The sequence below is a fragment of the Bombus bifarius genome, unplaced genomic scaffold (genome assembly GCF_011952205.1).
Source record: "Bombus bifarius isolate JDL3187 unplaced genomic scaffold, Bbif_JDL3187 scf7180000008193, whole genome shotgun sequence".
Lineage (NCBI taxonomy): Eukaryota > Metazoa > Arthropoda > Insecta > Hymenoptera > Apidae > Bombus > Bombus bifarius.
The window spans coordinates 654,726-679,292 of record NW_022884501.1 but is presented as its reverse complement, the minus strand read 5'-3'; the positions used below and the strand labels follow the sequence as shown (position 1 = coordinate 679,292).

General features: G+C 37.4%; 1 protein-coding gene and 1 long non-coding RNA gene across 5 annotated transcripts in view; both read left to right on the top strand.

Moving 5' to 3' along the window:
• The window catches only part of LOC117209731 (UPF0489 protein C5orf22 homolog), a 1,030,747-nt gene that overhangs the window by 651,958 nt on the left and 354,222 nt on the right, over positions 1-24,567 (top strand). The window lies entirely within an intron of this gene.
• On the top strand, positions 1,630-5,131 carry LOC117209737. 3 transcript variants are annotated; one of them, XR_004487968.1, is made up of 3 exons: positions 1,630-1,838; positions 2,962-3,753; positions 3,825-5,131. It is a non-coding gene; the product is annotated as an uncharacterized LOC117209737 (long non-coding RNA). The 3 variants fall into 3 exon arrangements; XR_004487969.1 differs by lacking the exon at positions 1,630-1,838 and having other exon boundaries at positions 2,460-3,303; positions 3,393-3,753; XR_004487970.1 differs by lacking the exon at positions 1,630-1,838 and having other exon boundaries at positions 2,460-3,307; positions 3,393-3,753.

Sequence of the window (24,567 nt, the reverse complement as noted above, 5' to 3'; positions counted from 1 at the left end):
TAACTTTCTTAAAACGCATAGAACTAAAGACATGCTGATTGCGTCAACAGAATTAGATACTTTTGGTCGGACAACTACATTTTAAATAACTTAGTCGTCGACTATTAACTCCTCTACGTTCTTTCAATCATTTTAGACCCAATCGTGCTAACAAGCCTCTCAAATTTGAAGAAAGCCTAAAAGAATCGTTGTTGATGTTATCAATGATGGTGTGTTAAAATTTTTCTTCAAACGTTAAACCTGTTTTTACTTGTGAAAAGGAATAGAATTGTCACGTGAAAGAACCGTAGCGGGAATAACACGATAAACTCAAACGAATAATCAGACTGAAAATGTGGAAGAGCATAAAAATATCACGATACGCGCTCGACTCCATAATGTTCGCAATTAATAATAATTCGTAATCCACGAAAAGAGCCGGTGCATGGAGGCAAGTTACCGTCGGTTGGCGAAACAAAGCGATAGAGGGTCCCGCAGGCCAAAGTTATTATTCGCGTATCGCGGAAATCGTTTCATTATCCGCTCGCGAAGCTGTAATCGCGCATTGTGTGCTAAATGCGCGTAACGTGGCCAGAGAACCCCCTGCGGAGACTTGGCTAGAGCCGATTCTGTTTGACTGGAGGTTGCTCGACAGAGCGGCGCCAACCGGTTGCCGCGGCAGCTGGCTTCCTTCCATCGATCTCAACGACCGAACTCCGACTACGAGAACCGATCGTGCCACGTCTCCGGGCGACGCTGAAGAACGCCGAACATCGGTTCGACGTGCACTGGCTTACGAAAGTATTCGAATATTTGGCGTAGAAAATTTGTACATTCATATTGCGCGTATTATACGAAACATTAAAAAATTTCATTAACTTTGTAACGAGATGCGACGATGTCGATATTGGTGTTGGTCAAATTCCAGACAAATTGAAAGATGTACATAAGTTGCAGTCTGGTATATTCGTAAAGAATTTCTATAAATATTCGAACATATCACAGAAAATTATTAGACGAAGCTTACACGTATATATTATGTGTGTCATATAAATCATTTTGAAATTTCATCAGCGCTGTAATGAGACACGACTGTTATGATTATATTGGTCAAATCTGAAACTAATTTCAAGATGTATATAGAAGTTTCAATCTGTATGTTCGTAAAAGGTTTCTATAAGCATTTGAACATCTATCATACAAAATTTCTGTGCATATATTCTGCGTGTCATATAAATCATTTTGAAATTTCATCAGTACTATAATGACACGACTGTCATGAGTATATTGGTAAAATTAGAAACAATCTGACTATAGAAGTTGCAAGATGCTAAAAGTATGTTTCACTAAAAATTAGTATACATAGCTATCCTAATATAATGGCTATCACAAGAATGTAGTAAGTATTATATTTTGAGATTTATTAATAAAATCAATGATAGCTCTTAAATACTTTCGTGATCTATACGAAATACTCACACACACATATATATTGAATATCTTCCAATTCCTACGTATATTTTTAGATTTGTTTCAAACTTCATCAATAAGATCATTGTTGGTTACGTAAGTCTCGTAACAGCGTTAATGAATTTCAAAATGTTTCGTATGACACACATAATATATTCATAAAAGATGTGTACAAGTGTTGGAATAGTTTTATGAGTCTGTGTATCGATAAATGCGTGTTGGAGTGGCGGCTTCTCGAGAAGCCTGACACGGACAGGCAACGAGCCACGGAACGTCGTCTGTGCTTCGTTCCTTGTTCTTTTTCTTGTTTTTTTTCTTTTCTTTTTGTTTCTTTCTTCCGGTTGGTTCACTGTCGCTCGTGGCTGGTGTATCAAGATTGATTTATGCCGGTACATCTAGTGGGCGGTCATCGACAAAATGTTGTGGGACGTATTGTCGATGCTGTGTATGACTGGTATGATTTGTGTCGAGAATATAGTGGGTGAGATTGATCGTGAGTTGGTCTTGAATCGCTGAATGCGCGGCGAATAATATTTAGCAGCGAGTTTGCTATGGTTTGAGGGTGTTTGGTGTTGTAATGCAAGTGTGGGACGAGAGTTGGTGGAAGACGACTTGCGTGATTCTACGTCCTTAAACCTTCTGACGTGGATTGTTTTTTCGTACTTATCGATATTGTTTAAAGCGTCAAAATTTGTTTAATTAATAATTTAATTTAAAAGCCGTTTTATTCCGACCATAAATATTATACATACTCTTTATTCGAAAAATCTGACAGTTTCTCCTTTACTTAGCATTTTACATTTTAAAGCACTTATGATAAGAATGAAAGAACAGATTTGTATTAGGTTGTCCGAAAAGTTTCTTTCGTTTTGTAAGGAAATAATAGACGCACAATGTTTTTTGTTTTATATTAGTTTATTGAATTATGCACGAACATAATGATAGAAATATAACGAAATAGATCATACCTAATTTAATAAAATAATAAAAAAAAAGAAATTGTTGTCCATCTATTATCACCTTATGAAACGAAAGAAACTTTTCGGACAACCTAATAGCAAAATAACTAGAAACTAAAAGCAGAGAAGAGCATCTAATTTATATTAAATATGCCAGTGTATATCCGTGGACTAAATAAGTTTTTGGTGACTTTATGGATTATGGATATTCAAAGCTACAACGCATAATTTTACTGTGAAATATTAATTATATTGAATCTGTAAACATTCATTAGCCACAGAAATAGGATTTAGTATATTCGTATTGCGTGAACGTATCGTATGTATGTATTCATTGGCCCAAGAAAATGGAATTAGTTTGCACATATAGGCGTGGTTGATGAGATTGGAATAGTTCATTTCAACGATATGTTCGTCAACAGTATGCTACATTTTTTATTATTGAAGTTGAGATCGACTGATTGAAGAACGAGTGAATGAATCTGTAATGGAAAAGTATATTGAAATAACTAAAGGTATAAGTTTATGCTGATTCAGATCCTTACTCTCTTAGTGTTACTAGACAATGGAATCGATCGCTCATATATTTATATTAAAAGGACATTACCAAAAAAGCTAACTCTGTAGCTTTAGCTAGAGGCTACAGAGAACATAAATAGAAATTTGTTTATTAGTTCTTTTGCTCCTAGACCTTGCAAACCAAAACATAATGTATATTCAAGGGTACAATGATATGCACCTCTCCTTATTTAGAATATTTCTGAATAATAGCAGTCTGCAGGTCATGTATGTACATAAATAAAGATGTAGAGTTTTTCTTGAAGTAGTTACTTCAACATTTATGATGGAAAAAATTAAGTCTACCGAGAGAATATGAAACGAATGTTCGCTGGAAGTTGGTACTTACAGATTTATATTGTAGATCAATGAAACTGGTGATATAAAACGAGTATCCCCAAGAGCTGAAATTCAAATGCATTCTAGGGAAAATAACCGTGCCGATGAAGTGTGGAATTCAAGGAATGCAATAAGAATCGAAAGCAACTGATCATAAATCACTGTTTCGTACGAACGTGTAATCTGCTAGAACTTCAACGAGATTACACAGGGGGCTAATAAATGACGACTTAAAAAACACTCGATTTGTTTCCTTAATTTAAGTTAGAAATCAGAAAATTGCAAGAAATTCCTGTTAAATTTATTTTAGAAAGTTCTCTATCATTGAGTACAGAAAAATTACGAACTATGGAGACAAAAACTTCGCATCTTTAAATGGAAATAATAAGAACAACTGATCTGATAACTGTACTGGCCATCCATTAACAGCTAGCATATTAGAAAGAGCGTAAGATTATTTACTATGAATATAATAAATCAAATACTGCAATGTAAAATGTAAAATACATATTGTTCCAGGTTGGCCATTAAACACAGTAGCCAAAGAGAAATATCCAGAGTTTCGTAATAAAACAATATTAGATTAAAAAGTATATCAATCTTCAATCATCAGTTGGCACGTACTAATCTATACTATCTAAAATATATTCAATCTTAGTTGGTACATTCTATTCCATCTAATACCATCGTCCGGATATCGTTTATCTTGATACTCTTAATGTTACAAAACTAAATGAGAAACCGAATGAACGCTGGTAACCTGTAAAAGATTGAAAGAACTCATTCTTAAAAAAAAAAAAAAATACAAATTATAACGTTACTTAGATTATAATAAAACGTCGTAAAGAATTGTAATTGATTTCACAAAGATAGCTCTCGAACATTTCTTACATTTTACTGCGAAACTTTCGAACAGATATTTTGTATCGAATTCAATTGTGAATTAAAAGTATACGAAACCACCGTTCGATCGGCGAAGAACGACTAGCAATATCGAATTTGATTTGGTACACAAAGCGTACAAGTACCCATAGAAATCCATCAAATGTAAAATCAGCTGGTTGCATCATGCCGCCTCCGCCGCTGGTGCAGCAGGAGGAAAAAATTCTTTTAAAACTAGTCATAGCGCATACATATCCCGCAGAAACGATCGTGCGTTCGATGTGTAGAAGATATCGATGATGCAACGATGCATTTCCAAGGTATCTCAACCGAGGACGCCATTACTGTAAAATCGAAAATACCCGGTTCGTCGTAAAATTCAAATAAGCGTTCCCGGTCGAAAGTGGTTCGGTTGCGTGGTAAAACGTAGCATTTATTTCGATAAAATCGCGAAACGAGCGACCGGAAACCATCGGGTGTTAATAACCTTGGCCTGTGAAATCGAGCTGCTGAAAAATTTACTTGCAACGTGTGTTTGTTACAAAGATAGAGTTTAACGCTTCGAGCGTGCCAGCTAGAAATAAGCTGCGATCCAAGTTCCACGGGAATGGTTTAATATCAATCTATTCTTGACTACAATACCTTTTTCCATGAGATACTTGCTACGTGCTTGGTGTTTCTAGTCAGTTGGTTTGGAATTTGTAATATAGGGTAGTGATCTTCTTTCCTTTTTCTTGTTTTTTCTTGTTCTCAATTAATTAGGTACAGTCGCATCATTCGCTATAGCGACGACTCACATGCACATTGGCGACTCACAATCAGCCGAAATCATCGGTTGAATTTCTATATTTGGAAGGGGGTGGTATGTTTCAGATTACTAAAAACTTTAGCAATTGTAGGATTTTATATAGATTTTTATAATTAGGGGAAAAATGGATATTAAAGTGGAAAATTTGTTATAATGTAAAATGAGATACGGCCCATGGTTTTCTATTAAGAAATGGATTAAAATTAAATTAAATCGCCTTTAGAGGGAATTTGAAGATCTACTTTCATAAAAATTATCTTTCATAGTTAGCGACACATGAGAGAAATAAATCAGGATATTAATAAGTAGATAATAAGCAACAATGTTTGAAATTATAATATTATAGCAGACGTAGAAATAATATATTAAAAATATATAAACAGTACGAACACACAGTGTTCAATAATCATGCAACAATTGTAAAATGCAATGTCTAATCCCTTATTTTCCTTATTATTGACGTAGAGTGATCAATATCCATCTTGTTTAAACGTTTTGAAAATGCATAATGTATCAACGTAGCAATAAATCAAGACCTGTCGGTTTACGTATATCGAAGAGATTATATTCAGAAAATTTATGGCTAGGTATTAAACGTAATTTACTGCATTTAGTCAGTAACTTTTCCTACACGATTATTCTTGGAATAGATGTTAAAATGTATTAGGATATTGTTGGTATCTTGCATATTATTATTATAGAAAAATGACATACCATGCTAAACGAAAGGTGAAATAATAATATATGAAAATGACTAACAAGATATTACGTTTAATCTGTAAAAAAATCTTATACCGTTACGTATTGTACATACTTTGATTCGCTAACGGTTCATACTACTGTGTCCGTGTATAATTTGCTCCATCTACTAGCCAACGTTAGGTTAGAGGAGCAAGCTGAATGAAATGAATTATACTTCTTGTCTCCTTTTTATGTAAAATTTCAATTATAAAGTAACTTCTTGTAAATAAATTATTTGCACATTTCAATCTATAGAAAATACGCTTCATATAATTCTTTGTCTACTGTATTACTTTACAAAATAAGAAATTCTAATAGTCCTTTATGTTACATAATCATAATGTGAAACACTCTGAAAAATAAAAACTCTTCATACCAAAAAAGAAATCTTCCTGAATAACAAGAGGACAGAATTCCTGACTAACGCTTTTTACTAGAAAATATTTCTAGATAGCTAATGATTCTAGCCAACAATGGCTGAAATTTTCCAATAAGTTAATACTATGCTATATGCGACGAAACGAATGGATTAGTTTCCACATTATAGCAGACAATGCCTGTCAGATAATCCTTTTCATTTCCAAATCGTTCGATTCTACGCCTTTCGCTCAAGCATGAACGTTGTCCAGCCCTATTTCGCGGCTATAAAGTCTAGATAACCACGACACGCATGATTTCTTACCTAATTCACGAAAACGAATAGGAGAAGCATGAAAACGCCTCGCGTAGCCAGTGTGTTCACCTCGGTTGTTTCAAGGATCATCCCTCTGGCCATCGACAATCACTTACTCGACAATTATACTTGCATCGAAGGAATAACGTTTACGCCTCGATACGATGTAACGATAGTAGACGATACACGACCCCTTAAGCAGTTTTGCTGGCGAATAAAGTTCCTTGTGTGGTTTCTCCATCGTAGTTATAGAACGGGGAGAGAATTTCAAGGAGGCAATTAAAAAACGAACCGATGAATCCAACACGAGTCTTCTTTTTTATTACGTTTGTTAGATATGAAACGATATAGTGCAATAAAACGAAGCTGTTCTATTTGAAAATAAGAGTTTGAAAAATAGAAAGTTTGAGGTAAACGATTAATAATTATTCAGCCATTTAGCAACAGTACAAAAAGTAGCTAATTATCTACTAATTATATATAATATATATATAATAATAATATTCTTTCGATTACAACGAATTCTAACAAAATATCATTCTAACGATATATAAATTACTGTAATAATATAAAATATTAAAATTTGTACGTCGACGCTATCACGGAGCATAACGAAGAAAGAAGAAAGAAGATGACGGAAACAGATACGTAGCAGACGAGATAAGAAACGAGGAAAGGAGAAAGAAAAGTAACGCATAGCAAGCAGCGATGCGACGATAGCTCAGCTACGTGGCCGTAAATCGCTCAGATCGTTGAATTAATCGATTGGTAAATAGCAGTTTGATTGCATGACACGTTTGTTAATGAATTCACATAATTCCTGACCGCGATCTCCGCAAGCTTTTCAGCTTTCGTCTTGGCTCTCTTTTTCCGTTGGAAAGTGACATACGATCAACGCGGTTCTTTCTTTACTCTGTTCGTACGGCCCGCGTTCCGAGCGAGCATCTAAACGATATCCGGTGACCCGGCGTTCGTTTCTTGCCGTACGCCACGCCGACCGAACGTTCTTCAAGATTTATGGAACGACCGAGCGCAGTGACGGATGTTTTGCTGGACGAACGGCGAAAATATCCTGCGAGACGATTCTTCCAGTACTTATGGGACAAAACAGACGTCTTTCGATAGGAAGTCGAACTCTCACGTGAAATATAGGGATAGAATGCGATGCCCTACGTTCAAGAGTATCTCTACATACATTTTATAATATGAAATAATGATCGAAGAGAGAGAATAAGTAAAATTGTATAACGATCAGCTGGATTTATCGTACATCTAACAACTGTTGTGTTCATATTTGGTAATATGAGAAATACCTAAGAAAATACATACGGATCGACAACATTGTTCGTTGTGTTAGTGTTATATGACAATATGGTATAAAGGAATGTTAAATTTCTGAATTCGCACTTTCACTTTCCAAGTTTTACATGTTGTGGTGTGAAAAAACCAGAAGATCAAATACCTTAGAATTTATAGAAATAATATAGTACATTAATACTATATTATAACTACATAAAGCAACTTTATAGATGAAATAAAAGAAGAAGATAAATAAAACTGTAATGAAGAGGATTTAAAATGATCATTTGTATTAATAAAAAATATATTTATGTATATAGATAGTTCTTTATACTTCCAAGAACGTAGTCAAGTCGAATGAATTTCGAATCCTCAAAACAATGGACGAAGAACAATTGCTAATTGGAGAGCACTCTATTCACAAATCTTCGTAACCGCAAAGTCAACGGTTTCCCTTGTCCCACGGTCGTTAAACTTTTGAAAATTGGCGGCAAGTCTCGAAATCTGAAACAATCAAGACACGGCCTCGAACGAAAGGATTTCATTTCCAATCGTTTCTGCGGCATTGCGTAACCTTGACGAATCGTCCGGAGAGTATGTTTCAGTCTATGGAGCCGGCGCGGCGTAAAACGAAGGGACACAAAGAGCTCCCTTTCACGTTTTTCGCGTTGGCGACTCGCGCTAATTGGCTTCCACGGAACACGTAATGAAACGTAAATATTTTCCGTCAGTCTGCCCTGTCTGTTCCTGTCCCCCAATTTTCCCTTCTCTCTCTCCCTCTCCCTCCCTCTCTCTCTCTTTCTCTCCCCCTCTGTATCCCTTTTTTATCCCACACGCAGTTTATCCAGACGCTAGGAGAAGGAGGCACAGAGGTATCGACGATGATGAGGTTATTTTGAAAAATGATAAAACGATCGGTCCATCGGCCTGACCTTTAAGCGATTCTAAAAGAGAGGAACTTAAATACTAATGGGAAACTGGTTAATGGAGGACCGGGCGGCGACCTTTCGAAAACAATCGATCGCCGCGCGGTTAGTCCCGGTTCTGAACGAGGAACGAGCCTTCCGAGTGAAAGTCCCCCATAGCATTGGTAGCATTCCGTCTTGTTTATTCGCCGATATAGAAGCTGTTAAAGTGGGTCAGCTGCAGGCGTTGCACCACCTTCCTTCTAGCGTATCAGTTTCCGTTTCGTGCCGGCGGGATCCCGCGATAGGACGAATGTCGATAGTGCAACGGATTGCGTTTAACGGTTAGTACGAATGTTGAGGGAGTATTTCGAAAAAAATTAGTTTTCAGTACGATACGTAGATGGGGATTGATGGAAAGGAGAATTTTGTGGGAAAAGCGAAGGAATCATAGCTACTTGGTGCGACATTAATTATGAAGGCTAGGGAGAATTAGAAAGGATTAATATTGGGTTTAATATTTATTTAATTTGAATGTACTATTTAGTAATATTTGGTGCATCTTTAGTAACTCAAATGAGTAACTTAACGATTGGTTCAAATAAATTGAATTTGGTAGTATTGTTACGTGAACGTGGAATTGTAATTAAATGTTAAATAGAACTTTGTAAATTTTCTTCTTCATAGAAAATGTATTATTGATTTCTTCTAGTTTATAGGAATAATAATATGTTCTAATAATAACTTAAAAGTTTAGAGGTATTATAATACCAGCAATAAGTGAATAGGGGGAGTTACAACATTTTCCTCTTGTCTGTATAAGACTTGTTTTTTAAAAAGATTATATTAAATCGTGGGTTCGCAATTTTTTTTGTTTCTTTATAAGATAATCTTTTAAAAAATTCTATAGTTTCTAAACGAATTTATGCCTTTCATCATATACGTTAAACTTTATCTTATCTATTGTTGTGTAATAATTGTGATTGTTCATCTTTTGATAAATCTAACGAGAAATTGCTTCTTATTTGTTAAAATATCTCTCCATAATAATATACAAAATGAAACAATCTGGCTGCGGTATAATTGAATACAAAAGGTTACGGTAATTTGAAGACGCGATGGGATCATATAGTCCCGAACACAATGGAAGGATTAAATTGGATTCTAATTTTATCTATAGTTCGTAGTATCTTTATTTTAATCAAAGAAGATTCTAATGGTACTTTGAAGGAATTCGCTATTATTCTCTAAAACGAGTCAAGAGATTTATATTTCGATTATCTTTAGCCACGGAATTCATTAGGGATGGAGCAATGGGACTGGCTACTATGTAGCCTTTATTTGACATAATTAATAGTCGAATTGCCACGCAACTGTGTTGCATTTCCTTAGCAGCTGGGATCATTTATTTCGCTCGTTCTACGTGTCTGTCGAGCGATCTATACCATCGTGATCCTTTTGTGTCTGCATCGTGGTATTGTCGTCAGATCTATTAAAAAGTCCCAGGAATATTTCGTTGCATCGTAAAAGATTGGTTAAGAAGCTATTTGATAGCCGCTTCAAAAATTGAAAGCTTTTTTCTTATAATCGTTTACATAATTCAAACGTCGGATTTCGTTGCCAATAAAAAGGTATCGTTTTTTATATCGCGCTTCTTTTGTGGTGCGAAAGTTAGCAAATACTTCAAACAAAAAGATGAGAATCGAACGTAACATTGAAAATTACGATCTTATGATCAAGATAGCATATTAAAATCTTGCAGTCAAGACAGATATTATCAATAAATAAAATATACAAATTTGATTAAATAAAATAAGCGCGTGTAATTACTAACCGTATTAAGCTACTTTTATTCTCTTCGTTTAAGGTTTAACACGTTTATATCTAAATCATATTATAAAATCCTATTTCATCCAATACCAATGCGATGCTAAATTTCATTACTATATTCTTCGGTTCTACTTTCTATGTATATATTTTATTACTTCGTGTTTAATATTGGAGTGTTTTGTTATCAGTAGTATGAGACGTAAGGAAAGTATTCATCCTATAGTAGCTTTCAAAATAAAATGATAAATATTTCTCGAATTCATTTTGATCTTTCGAAAAACCTAATCCAAAACCTTTACTCAATTATTTCCTTCATTCAAATACTACATGTTCCTTTCCACAGAATCGTTTCGAGTTAACTCTTAAACAATAGTCATTCTAAGAGAACCACGTTACAGGAAAACGCAGTCAAACTTAACTAATAACGCCATTAAAGCATTTGCGCATTTCCTAAACGAATCTTGAAATCGTCTCTCCATTATGGACACCTCTCGCAGTCTCGAGAATGTCTGCGTTTATTGTTCAGGTACCGGAAGTGAGGTTGCAGCAATCGATGCACAATGTCGAATGACGCGAGGTCGCAAGTGATCGATGGTTTGGCCGATCAACGCGACGATCATCGATCATCTGACTCGCGCAGACTTCGCGTCTCTTTCTCGCCGCTTCCTTCCTGCAAAATCCGCCGTCTCTTTTTTTCTCTTCGAATGATGTCGCTCGACTGGTATTCGGCGGCAGGTACATCAATTATTAGACGTATCTCAAGTAGCTTCGTCGAACGGTTTTAGATTTTTGTAATGGTAATAGAGGTAAAGGAAGTTTCCTCGAGGAAAACTTGGAATATCGTGATGGAAATTTTTGATGGGGTCGATGGCACGTGAGAGAAATTTGTTATTGACAGATCGCGCATATTTATGCAAATTTACATTTGTATAATGTGTTGTAATATATAAAATATATTTAAAAAATTGTATTTTTAGGCAGAAGATTGCTTGATTTACATTTGACCTACTACATTTTGCATATTTCGTATATCTTTGTATATTATGTCCATTCTATGCACCTGTTTGAATTTGACTTCTCATCAATGTATACAAATCCGAACTAGAATTATTAATATAATAGCTACTTTATGCTAGTTTTAGAAGTTGTTTATGTTGGGATAGATTCGTAAATTCGTATAAGTAACGATGCACTTTAACAAATTGCTGCTGAATTAACCGATATATATATATATATATATATATATATATATATATATATATATAATTATTTTTGGTAAAGATTGTTTTAATTTTAATATATTATTTCCTCTTTACAAAAAGATTCAAAAGACATTTTTGTCATGATTAATTGACGAAAAAAAAAAAAATATTTTGCCACAGTCTGAAGAACATCCAGCCACTGGCAAGTGTTAATATTCTTCTGAGATTTCTAGAAAGTATTACGATAGTTATTGGTAGATACAAAATATTGTATAATGCCTTAACACGAAAGAATTATCCGTTACTCGTTTATTTCAAAGACAATTGTGTTCGAAAATTATATCGGTAGTTTGTATCTTTCTTCTTCTTTGATTTCTAGTTTTATTTTCTAATAAAACATCTGTTTCGAATTGTTATCACTATTTTTAAAAAAATGTAATCTACTAGAAACTTCTGCAGGACAGTATAACGTTGCAGCTAGAAAAAACTGAAAAAACGGAATACCGTAGATTTGTATTTAGAAATTTGCTTATCTTTTAAGCTTCTTATAAATTACAAACTAAAAATTTCTTGCTACTAATTAATAATTCTTAATTTGTCGAGACGGAACTAATCAATGTTATTTTTACGAAAAATATTATTTACCAAATACATCAGTTAAATGTGATTTTCATTGCAAACAAGCGATAAATTCCTTAAATGGAAGATATAAAAATTCCTAGCTCTTGAAGCGTCATCCTCTTTAATCATTAGTGTCACTCATTATACACATACAATGAAACGAAATATACCTTATTTACTTATTAATAACTGCACAGCCGATAGTTAAGCATCATCCAATCAATTCGCGATTCTAAATGCCTCGAATCGACATCTTCTCACTTGGTTACGAAATATTAAGAAGTGCAGCGCAAATTTGCATTGGCTAAACAACATCGATTTCCTTTTTCGCGCATTTTACACGATCGTGTCTCGCGGGGATCTCCTCGTGGACGGAGGGGAAACGTGGCATTTCTATCACGGTGAATTCATTAACGAACTTTCCACTTGTCATGTTCCGAAGAACACAAGAGTACTTACTTGGTATCCATCTATCATAAGTAAACGCTAACCTCTCGCTTTATGCAAATATCGTAACCCATAGGAAGGTGGTCAGAAGGCGAACATTGCATCGGAGAAACGCAATGCTGTTTCGTTCGTTGGTTTTAAATACAATTACCACCATCATACGATCGATAATATGACAAGTTGAAAGTAATGAAAGATTTACTTAAGGCCTATAAATAGATAAGATATTGATTTATTGTTGTGAAATAATTTGCCAATTGGCGAACGTGAAATAAGAAAGAGGTCAAAAGTCCTTCGGTTATTGAAATGAAGAATTCTTTAAAATTTCTATCCGCAATCGTTACAGTATGTTTCACTTGTTCGTTGAAATAGAACACGTAATATATTACAGTAAATGATTCTAGAGATAATAATGTGTAGAAATCAGAAAGAAAAAGGAGACGAATTTGAAGGACTTACAATAATGGAACGAAATATGATCACGCGATTCTTTCTTTAACGTTTTATATGTACATCCTAGCTCGAAGTGGATAAATTTAAATCATAATTTACCCCATTCTGATCTAAACATATCACAGTACTTAAACATGCTACGTATTTCTAAGAAAGAGTTGCAATCTTTATCCTAAATTTATTAAACAAGATGCAAGCTTACAGAGATTTCGATTATTAACTACCAACATTAATCGTTGTTATCGCAAACTAATGATCTGACCAACCAAGGAATAGAACTGAAATTCGAAACAAAGCTAATTATGCTAACCGCGATGGTTGTCTGTAATCGAATAAATAATAGGCAATTCATCATACGACGAACACAACCCCGAAAATCAATCAGCCAAGCCGTGTCGTTCGAACAAACAACGTACATGACATCGATTTACTCGAGTCATTCTCGATGCACGAGGACACCCATAACGAAACACGGTGTGTCACAAGAAGATGAAGTAAGAATATCGAAGGTGTCCAAGAAAAAGGTGCTGTGTCGGCCGGAAGACGCTTCTCCGACACGCGTATCTCCGAAATCACAAAGTGGCCGCCATAAAATCGTTCAGACTCTCTCTCTCTCTGATTTCCAGAAGGAAGACCGGTGCGGTCCACGCTGCGTCTTATAAATCTCGCTGCTGAGAATGTCACATAAACGTCGAGCACGTCCCATACGCGACGACCTTCCGCGATCCGTTCCACGCCGCGTTGGTGATTACAATTTATTTCTCGACATCCAAATATAGTTTCCATTGATTTCCTTGGACATCGGCTACGACCTGGCCTGGAGGACTTTCTTCGTGCCAGACTCTGTGTCGTCGTACGTAAGTATCTACGTACCTACGTGCTCCACGAGGACCCGAACGTTCATGCAAATCTCGGTGCTGAGCGAGGTCCCAAGCGAAGTTCCTCTCTTTTTCTCTCTTTAGACTTCCATCTTGCTCTCCCTTTACTTCTATTTTATTCCGTCTCGTTCTCTCTGTCGGAATAGCGCAGAGTGCTGAAAACGTATGGACTTCGTTACTGTCGGTGGACACGGTTATCTACGAGTGGTAGAAAACTCTTCCTGAATAAACACCAGTGGCCAGAGGGCTGATGTTCGACTTCTATATTACACGAGGAATCTTAGCCACGCCAGTGGTATCGGGGTCTTCCTGGACAGGGAGAAGGTGGCGGGTCATCGAACGAGAAAGACTTTCTACTTTTGTGTTGTACACGGCCACCGAGTCTCGTACCACTGGGCTCTCTCCTTCCTGGACGATGTAGATTACCCGCGGAGCATCTCTCGGTACAACGAGATACCAACCAAGCGATAAGCCGCTACCGTGCAACCTGCTTCGTACTCTCTCGTCTTTCCTGCCCTCTGAACGTTCTCGCTGCTTCAAACGTGCTTTTCGATAGAATGGGGTTAAGGATCAGAAGCGGAGGATGGAATTCGCGATATTTGCGAATTCCTTTTCGGTTTTGCTTAAGTGCTTTTGAGCAGGATTCATGGATCCCATTACTGACTTCTAACATTTGAATTCATCCACTCAATTACATTTAAAGGAAGATGACCTACTTAGGCGTGAACGAAGCTAACAAGGAACATGCTCGATTTTTAGATTGCTCATTCATTTATTTTAATTTCGTTTATCGGTACATTACGATCTATGCACAAAACTCAACGTACTGATGAAAACACGATTGAAACTCGAAGCACCAAAAATATGTCACATACTTACATAGACTTAGATTCTTTTTCCAAAAGATTTTTCTCAATTGTTTCATGTGTTAAACAATCTACTTCGCGAATTTCATAGTAGCCAATACAAGATCGTAAATAAATCGTAGTAGCCAGTGAACCGTCTAAACTTGCATATCAAACATATGAAAGCCAAACATCGGTATTTCCCATTGCATCATTAATCGAAATAAGTCAGTCTCGTGATCCATAAAGTCAGTGGCGCGAGCTTCAGCGTCATGGACCATCGTTACGTTTAATCGAGACTCGAGGTCCGGATTCGTATGATACATATCGTGTATTATTATTCCTCGAAGCTGTCCAATTACCTTAGCCGGCAGTGCAGTACGCGCTAATGGATCGAGAAGCATGGCACGTCGTCGTGGCGGTTTCCCCGCGGCTCGCCACGACGCGACGTATGCCGTTCCTGGATTTCTTTGGCGGATTTCCAAACGCGCCGAATGAGCCGAACCAGGCTCGCCCCCTCCTCCCTCTCTGCACTCCACCCTCCGGCCCCTTCCCGCAGGAAAAGTTACGTTTACCTAAGGTTTTGATCCTATTTCCGTGCGGGTCGCTGACCTCCTCTCTTCTGCGACCTCCCTCTCTGTTTTTCATCGTTGTCGTTTCTCTCCTATGGTCTCTCTTTGTCCTTCTCGCTTGCCCACTTTCACGCCCTTTCCTTGGATAATCTTCTGTCGGTTTCTCTAGATCTGGTAGCCTTTATCTCTCTTTTTCTCACGATGCAGATCATTCGATTTTCCATTGCCCGATGTGGATCTTCGGGAGAGTGTTTACGGCGATTCCCGTGGAATTAATGCTTGCTTTTTGTACGAATTTCTTTCTTTGATTTTTTGGTTTTTACGAGTCTATAAATTTCATGGCTTATGTTATTATACGTTATCGTTACATTAAGGACCGAACAAATTCACGTTTCTATCGGCGTAACTAAAGAATGAAAGGTAAAGTAGACTTGAAGCGGTATTACAGTTTGGTGTATAACATTTGTATTTTTGCATATTTATGCGCGTGCTATGCATTTTTACATGTTTCGAGTTCCCGTAAATATTTCAGTTGCGCAGTCTAGTTGTTATATTGCAACGTAATGTAATTATTAAAATTTATTGAAATTTGAATAGTTGAACGTACAGCCTATAGATTACAATTATGAGCCACTTGGTGACTTAATCGACTAACTCAATATTTTGAAAATTTCTTTATGATATATTGTTATACATTAGAAATAATTAAGGTAATTAATAATCATTGGTAATTGAAAACAACCCGCCTCGATAACGTTGATCACAAGTTGCGATTACAAAATACATACGTGCATATACAAAAATAAAAAGTAAAAAATAGCTGGCAAGGTATTCTTAAATCCTATAACATTGTTTCCACGTATAAATTAACAAAACGCCGCCGATGAAACCAAGGATACATTATCATTCACTCGATTACGAGGCATTTTACGAGCGGATTCTCTGACGACGCAATAATTTCTAATCAAAAGACTTTCTGCGAACCTATGGCAGAAAGCGCGCGATCGCGACCAGCTTTCCACCAGGATCATTTCCCGGTAGTTACGTGATGGTCTTCCGCGTGTTTCGCATTTCCACGCCGGTCCTCCATCACTCGTTTCTTTTTCTTCCTCCTGTCGGCCGTTTCTCGTCGCTACTTCGTTTCAGCCTCTTGTCCTGCGCCCAACGAACCTCTTAACGTTTCTCCTCGCACTATACACCTGTCAGACGCCTCGTAATTGTGAGACGACTTTATAGCTCGAACTGATATCCGCGAAGATAGCAGCGCGTCCGCTCGGTGATCAAGCGACCTGCGTCGGACGACAGAACGCTATGGAAATAAACGACGCCGATCGTAAAATATCTTTAGAAACGGAAATCGCTGGCCCAAGCGTTACAAGGAATTTGCATCAGTTATTATACCTAGTAAATCGCGTGATAGAAGATTTCCGTAAGTACGTAAAATTCTGATAGTTGGACGAGTCAGGCACGAAATGTAAAGAGCGACACTGTACGATCGATTTCGATGCGATAGCATTGAGCGAAGGTTGTTTGAAAGATGGTGATGGAGGATGATGTTTGTTGGGAGAAGATGAATGCTTGCCACTGTGTTTAACCCTTTTACAGTGTAACCCGAAAGAGACGCGGACAAGCTGTTAAATATAGTGCATCGTACGTTTTATATACTAAATGTCGTCATATGTAACACAAAAGTTAAAAATACTTGTTTTTGTATGTTTGTTTAATTCCTACATCGTCTTATTCGCTACTGTAAAAGTGTTTCTAAATTACTTCAGGGGGACGTATCTTGTATATTTGATATGAGAAATGTAAAGAATCTTAAGGTTGAGCAAACATGTCGAAAAATAATTATTGTCCACATAGTTCGTTCTGAATTCTTTGTCATTTTAATGCAGCATTGAAATGTTAACCTTTAACTATTGGAGGATGGAAAATTGTCAGGGTTGAACAACGATTAAAAAATTCGAAAAATATTCGTAAACTACTAAACTATGAAATTAGAGAAGAACAAAGAAAAAGAATTCACAGAGTAGATAGAATAATACAACTTTCGTTCAATAAATCACCCGTCAATTTTGGTATAAACGATGATGCTTAAGCTACTTGATAGACCATCATAAATCGTCTGACAATATTAAATTTTGTTGCATGAGTGATAAAAATCTACGTTCGACGTCGATAGAACATTGATAAATATCTAACATTTTTAAATAGGAACATTATCTATTCCGTAAATCATTAAACTTTAAATTAAATGATAATTTCCAAATCGTTCTTATCTAAAAAATCTCTACGATCCTACGTCCAATACAATATTTACAAATAAAGTAAACCATTTCTACACAAGAATAAAATTTAAAAGAAGTTTAATGATGAATAACGATAGAGAAAAAAAAAAAAGGAGCACATCGGTTCCATCGAAACGGTCCCGATCTCGATCTTCTCACGTGCAACACAACGAGAAGCAATAACAATAAAGTAGAATGAATCGCCGCGAAACGCCAGTTACGCGAAACCATCGATCTCCTGTTAACGACGCGGGCAGGCGTTCCTACACGACCACCATAAGCAAGATCCGTCTTTCGTCGATCTTCATTGAGCGGAATCGCACGAAAAAGCAGGAGGATCGAACGACCGATGTCGGCGACACGAAAAATTAATCGGCCCTTTCCAGAGTGGCTGCCCCTCGGCATTCCACCTCGTTCGCCACATCGTACGTCCTCGTTCCCTTAGTTGTTCGTCCTTTTCCTTTCGCTATAACCGTCCTACTGGTTGCTCTTCGCTAGCAAGAACCGTCGAAACGCCCCGGAGACGATCGCTGATTAAAGAAACAGCTAATTAATGATTAGCGCGCTGCATCAAAAATAGCGATGCCTTTTTTTGCCATGTTGAGATTACCATCGCTGGACAGACCAGGGGAAAGAAGTGGAAGACTCGCGAACGATGTTTTACAACGGAAGAACTCGAAGGCTTTGAGAATGCTGCGTGAATGTAAAGAGAAGCTCCATTTTGACTTTAAACCCTGTTGCCGATCTACGATCTTCCGATAAAGAAACGATTTAACACGATCTTTCCTCGCATAATCACCTTAAAAGGTATCACACCAGGTAGCCTTCGATTGCATCTAAAATGCGAAGTGCGCGAAGTTTCGTCAAGGTTGACGTCGATGGCGTTTCATCACGATCATGTACGCTCACTCTCGAGCGGAATACAGAGATAGAAGAGAGCGTAAAAGAGGAGCGGACACGCCGTACGGCTAGCACTATATTATAATTGCATTTCTTACGACTCGCGGGTGATATAGTAAAAGGAAAAAGTCCGCGCCCAGGTTTTCTGTACACAGAAACAGATACGATACTTGGTGTGTACAGGCCACCCAACGTTCGAGTGGAACGTTTCGAGAATATGCTGGTCACGGCATTAATTATCCAGTGATCACTCCTTTGTAATTAATTGACCGATCGACCTCCTTCGGTGCTAGAGATAAGAAAAATGAATGCACCGTGGAATCGTTTCCCGTAAGCGGACGAGAGGAAAGAATACGATATACGCGAGAGAGGTTGGATCGAAACTCGATATAATCCTTGCTACGAGACTTGAACGTCGAACAGTCCCATTCGTGGGATTGCCAGTATCGATGTTACGGAGGTATGTGTGTTAACACGGTGCACGTGCAAAATAAGAAAGTTGCTGATGGTACTACTAGATGTATTTAATAATTGATACAAGCTTTTGGTTTTAGTAGCATGAAGTTGATTACGATGGACAATTTCATCCTGCCATGACACTTGTATTTGTAGTCTTTCAACAGTTCGTTCTTATATGACGAATTTATTATCTAGTACAAAGTAATTGTACTATTCGATCTCGACCTATCTTCTAACTAATGATCCGTACTTGCATTCTTTCATTCTTTCGTTAAGACACGCGCACCTTTTCCATTAAAACTCGGAAGGTGTGTATTTGTGAAGTTTATTTTAAATCGTAAAAGTAGATTGACGTAACCGATACAGTAATTGTCGTCGTGTTGCTAAGAAGGTACAAACGAAAGAGGGCGATTGTGCAAGACACAAGACTACGATCGCCGATTACAGTCAAACATTTCAACTATAACAACGATACGTGACTCTAATAACGAAGAAGACCGATATGTAACTTCCCAACCTAATAGACGTTTGTACTTTACGATTACATCAAACTCCATCACCCTCTTCATAATCTGACAACGGTTCCATCGCCGATTATCATCGAACGTTTCAAGAAACGATATCGATATATGACTCTAATAACAAGGAAGATTGCATATAACCTCCAAATCTCAAAAACGTTAATACCCCACAATTACGTTAAACTCCATCGTCTCCCTCACATTCCAACAACGTTACCATTACCGATCATCATCAAACCTTTGACGATACCTGTGACGTCTGTCGATTTAAACCACGAGACGGATATCAATCTCCCATGGTATTCGTCGTATGAGTTCAGTACTCTGCGGTGTGCCTTCCCAGCTGCGTACAGTACCACGGGGTGCCGAAAAACGAAGAAACGGCACCGGTGCACGGCTCGGCGGACCGTTAGTGGCGCGCAGCGTCGGTAGATTAGGTTCGCGTCGGGGCACCGACGGCGACCGTCCGCATCGCGATAAACATCGATATTTTCTCTTCCGCATACCGATTTCGCGGCTGGACGTGACCCGGTGGGCAGAAATTGCGGCGTGCGGTCGATACTCGATACGATAATGGGCAACGACGCAGAGAAATTTCTCCGCCGTAGATCTCGGCTACGTAGCGGACGTGTTCGTCGATCCTGTACCTTCGGATTTTCTGTTTCTTCTCCCCCCCCCCCACCCCCCACCTCACCCCTTTTCTTCCTTTCTTCCCTCTTTTACGCTTTCCCTGTTCGATTTCTGAGATACGAATCGGTGGAAAAAATTGGGAAAATCGCGAGTGGAATGATGTGTTTCAGATCGGAGATCGTAACTTTAGCGAAACGTTTAGATGAATATTATCTGCGACGTTTACGTGTGATGTAGCTTTTGTGGTGGTTCTGGCAATTCTTCGTTGGCTGCAAAGTTTTGACGAGAATTATATTTAGATTAAATTTTGTTATTGGTAAACTGCGGATATTTGTTTTTGGGGAACTTAAAGGCGCAAGGCTATACAGAACGGACGTAATGCATAAAAATATATGGAACATCTGGAATAAAGTAATGGTTATAACATATAGTAGTATTTATGCTAACAAAAATATGAAATTGCAGAAACGCAATCTAGTTAATGATTGTTGATTAAGATTTGTGTAAACGTGTGAGAAAAAATTGAAAGTTCGATGATCGTAGGGATGATATAAATAGTAACAAAGTACGATGACAGAATAAGAAGCAAATAAACTGGGGATATAAGTATATGTAGGTTTTAAATCACATGACATTAGAGAGGGACAATTAAAATCCTTTATAGTGTCATGTGACTCATCGTTAGAAGTTACACATCGATATACATCGATCGAAGTTACACATACTCCATTCACTTCTTATAGTTCTTACTAGTGCTCTATTTATTCTTACAATTCAAGAAACTTGGTGCGTTTATAGAATTCTTTTCCGTAGTTTCAAATTATGCCGAAGATCGTTAAATGCAAATTAGGAAAACTAAAGTACGATAGATGTAGAATCCAGAATAATAGATATTTCCGAACTTTCTGTATTGCAGGATTTGCTTTGTATCTAACTTTCTCTTTTGTTTAGATTCATGTAACTCTGCTTCTCTCTATACGTTTCATAAATCTCTACAACTGTTCTATCTTTGACTTGCCGTTCGTATTTCAATGCATCATTACTACTATCATTCTCTTGTAAACTATTTTTCGTTATACCCTTTCTTGTATTACAATCACCTGGCTGTAGGTATGTTCATATATAGTATCTAGTTTAGACTGTCTCACGTTCGCGCTACATGATACGTTGTGCCTAATTTATAGGTACTAAAAATGTTGCTATTACTTACAGCGATCTTTTAGAATTACACTTTATTACACACGTACTTACATATTATCCATTTACATTTCTCATATTTCATGTACTTTAGAGTTTCAAATTGCATTCGATCATGTAACAAGGAAAAATTGGATTCTACCGTTATGAATCGTCTATTATTTATAAAACGAAATAAACGATGCGATAAATACAGCTTGAAAAATACTATTCGTCGATCGATGTTTTAAGATACGTTCAGAGTGAGAGCCAATAATAGAATAGTAAACCGCATTGCACATTTATCCGATACTTATCGAGTAATGGCTTATCATATATGGCGTATGCATAGCAGTTACCACGCTGCGTGAATTGAAACGGCGAATTGAAATTTGCTGTCGGCAAATAAGGGAAAGGCTTGAAATCTTCGAACACGCACGCGTGAGTTTCTACCGGATCGTCGCGTCCGAGTTGAAACTCTCGTGTAAACTTTTTGCTCGAATCGTTCGCGTTATCGTGCGACTTTTTGCTAGCGAAAACGCTTTCTATCTCGTAAACTAATAATTTCGAAATTTATTGTTACTATACGCTTGTTAATGTAATCATCCACTTTGACAGATTTTACGAGTCGTTTGTTTACAATTTTTTATATGGTGCGTTTAAGCGGTAGTATTTTATGAAATACGAAGTAAATTTTGAAGAAATATGCACTGTTTGGATGTCAAATTGGAATCAGTTCTTACACATACGGTTAAATTAAATGTGTACCTTAATAGAAGCAATGGAAAAGAATTAATCGAGCGATAGCAATGCTTTCAAATTACTCTTAACAATTAAAATTCTTTGAACTAATTCATATTCAATGAGCTACTTTCCAAAGATGTTCATACATAGAGTAGAACTGCACTTATTGAAACGGAAGTTAATGTTCACCGAAATGAACTTATCCAAAAGCAAATCCTACTATATAAACGAAAAATCAGAAATAATGTAGAGAATCGGTAGATTCAATGAACGTAGATAAACAAAGTTCTGGAATATTTTTAAATAACGTATCTATATTGGCATAATTCCATTGAATTAAGCTACAACATAAAAAGATATGCATCACAAATGTATTAAAGTTGAAAAAAAGATTGAGATGAAATAATTTATCGGCTTCAAATCAATACAGGAACAATTCCATGTAAAAGATAAATTAATATAATTCTTATCAACAAATGAATTTAAAAATACGCGTGACAAACCAAAGGAGCAGCCAACGCAAGAATCCTTCCGACCTTAAAACGTTAGAATAGGATAACAGTTAACTACTAAACCGATTCCCTTGAATAGGTTGATCGATCTAGGAATCGACAAATAATGGTCTACTTCTTCGGCTAACACGCCACCTAATCGAGCAACGGTCAATTAAGTATTCACCTTACAACGCATTAGCGTGGACGACAATTACTCTTCGTCCCATTTCGCGACGCAGTCCACGATCCACGCTCGCGCACATTCGGAATACACATCACCATCCGAGAGGCGACTCGCTTGGAACAGATAGCATACGTTAAAGCCAGACTAACCAGGCTGGTTCATGTTCTGTGTGAACCTCGAACTGAAACGCGATTCATCGCAAATTGACGCAAACGCGCTTGGCCGAGATCACGTATTCTCAAAGCAGCCCTTTCGAGGATGCTTCGAGAAACACATCGTCGCATGTCCTCCACCCGGTCCATTCACCCTCGAGATATCATCCCCTGTTCTCCTCTGTTTGCCCATCACTTGAACCGTGCTACCACGATCCTACGCGTTCGAGGCAACCTGCTGTTTGGTTCTGGTCGTTTCTCTTCGGGCGTTGGATTTGCTCCTTGCGTCTGTTCGTCTCTTTCCGTGGATCTGTTGCTTTGGCTCATAGCGAAAGTCTTTTCGGGAATGGAGAGAACATCCGTGGAGCACGTGTTCGTTTCGCAAGAGCTACGTCAATATTGACGCATCCTCCGTGCGAGTCGACAAACGCGCTTCTGAAATCCGCGACGACCAACTTCGATGACACCTGTCACGATCTGCGCGAAGAAGAGGGCGGCTTCTGCCAGAATGTGAGAGACTTAGAATTTTTATTGGTTCTTATAGAATGATGTTTTGGAAAGAAGTTGAATTTCCAGGTTGAGCTTTGTACAAATTAATGCGCTGACATTGTTTAATCTAATCTGACATGTTCGATTCCTTTCCGAATAACTGAGTGAATTCTTGTTGGATGTAAGAAGAGATAAAGTGATAACAGGGGATTTGAATATCGGGATATGGGAATAAAATACGGATTTGAATATAGCAATATACAAATAACTGAGCGAGTATTTTTTGGATATAGGAAATGTTAAAAGAATAGAAAAGAATTTCTTAAATAAAAGAGCGGCTGAAATCAAAATTTATTGAATGAACGAATGTCAGTTTATCTTCAAATTTCTCGTAATTTTCTATTATTTTGAAAATGAAGATCGCATGAAAATCATGATAACCTACAGTTTCCTCCTTTTATAGTGGAACAATTTCAACAGAAAAATCCAATACGCTGTCAGTCGATCGCATACTCCCATACAACTAGGATTCCGTTTTTTATTGGATTTTAAGATTAAATATATGCTTTTGACATACACTGATTCTCATAATATTTATTTTCAGGAAGTCTATTAGCCTAACAGGCTATTTTCTTTCATAACTATTGTATATTCGCGTACCTATTTTCAGTTACCAAGTTGCATAAAAATCGAGCAATCGACAAAAATGTTGTTATATACTTAGTAGAGATACTTACATAGTAAAACATGTAAAATAGTACTTATACAATTCTTTAGCGTTTCATACATTCCACAAAATTGCACTATTCTGCATTAAACTTAACGTCAAATTCCTCGCGCGCGGCGCGGCGCAAGAAAACGAGCTCGCTTACGCGCACGCGCATTTTTACGGTTGCTCGGAGGCGAGAGCGCATGCGCACCGCGTCAGAACGCGTACGGAATGGGACGGAGCGCGGTAATTAAAATGCTACGTACGAACCGCGCGGTACGGAGCTCGAAGCTCCCTTTCTTTCTCCGGCAAATAAATTCAACGGCGGCAGCTCGTTCCTCTTCGTTCCACAGGCGGTTT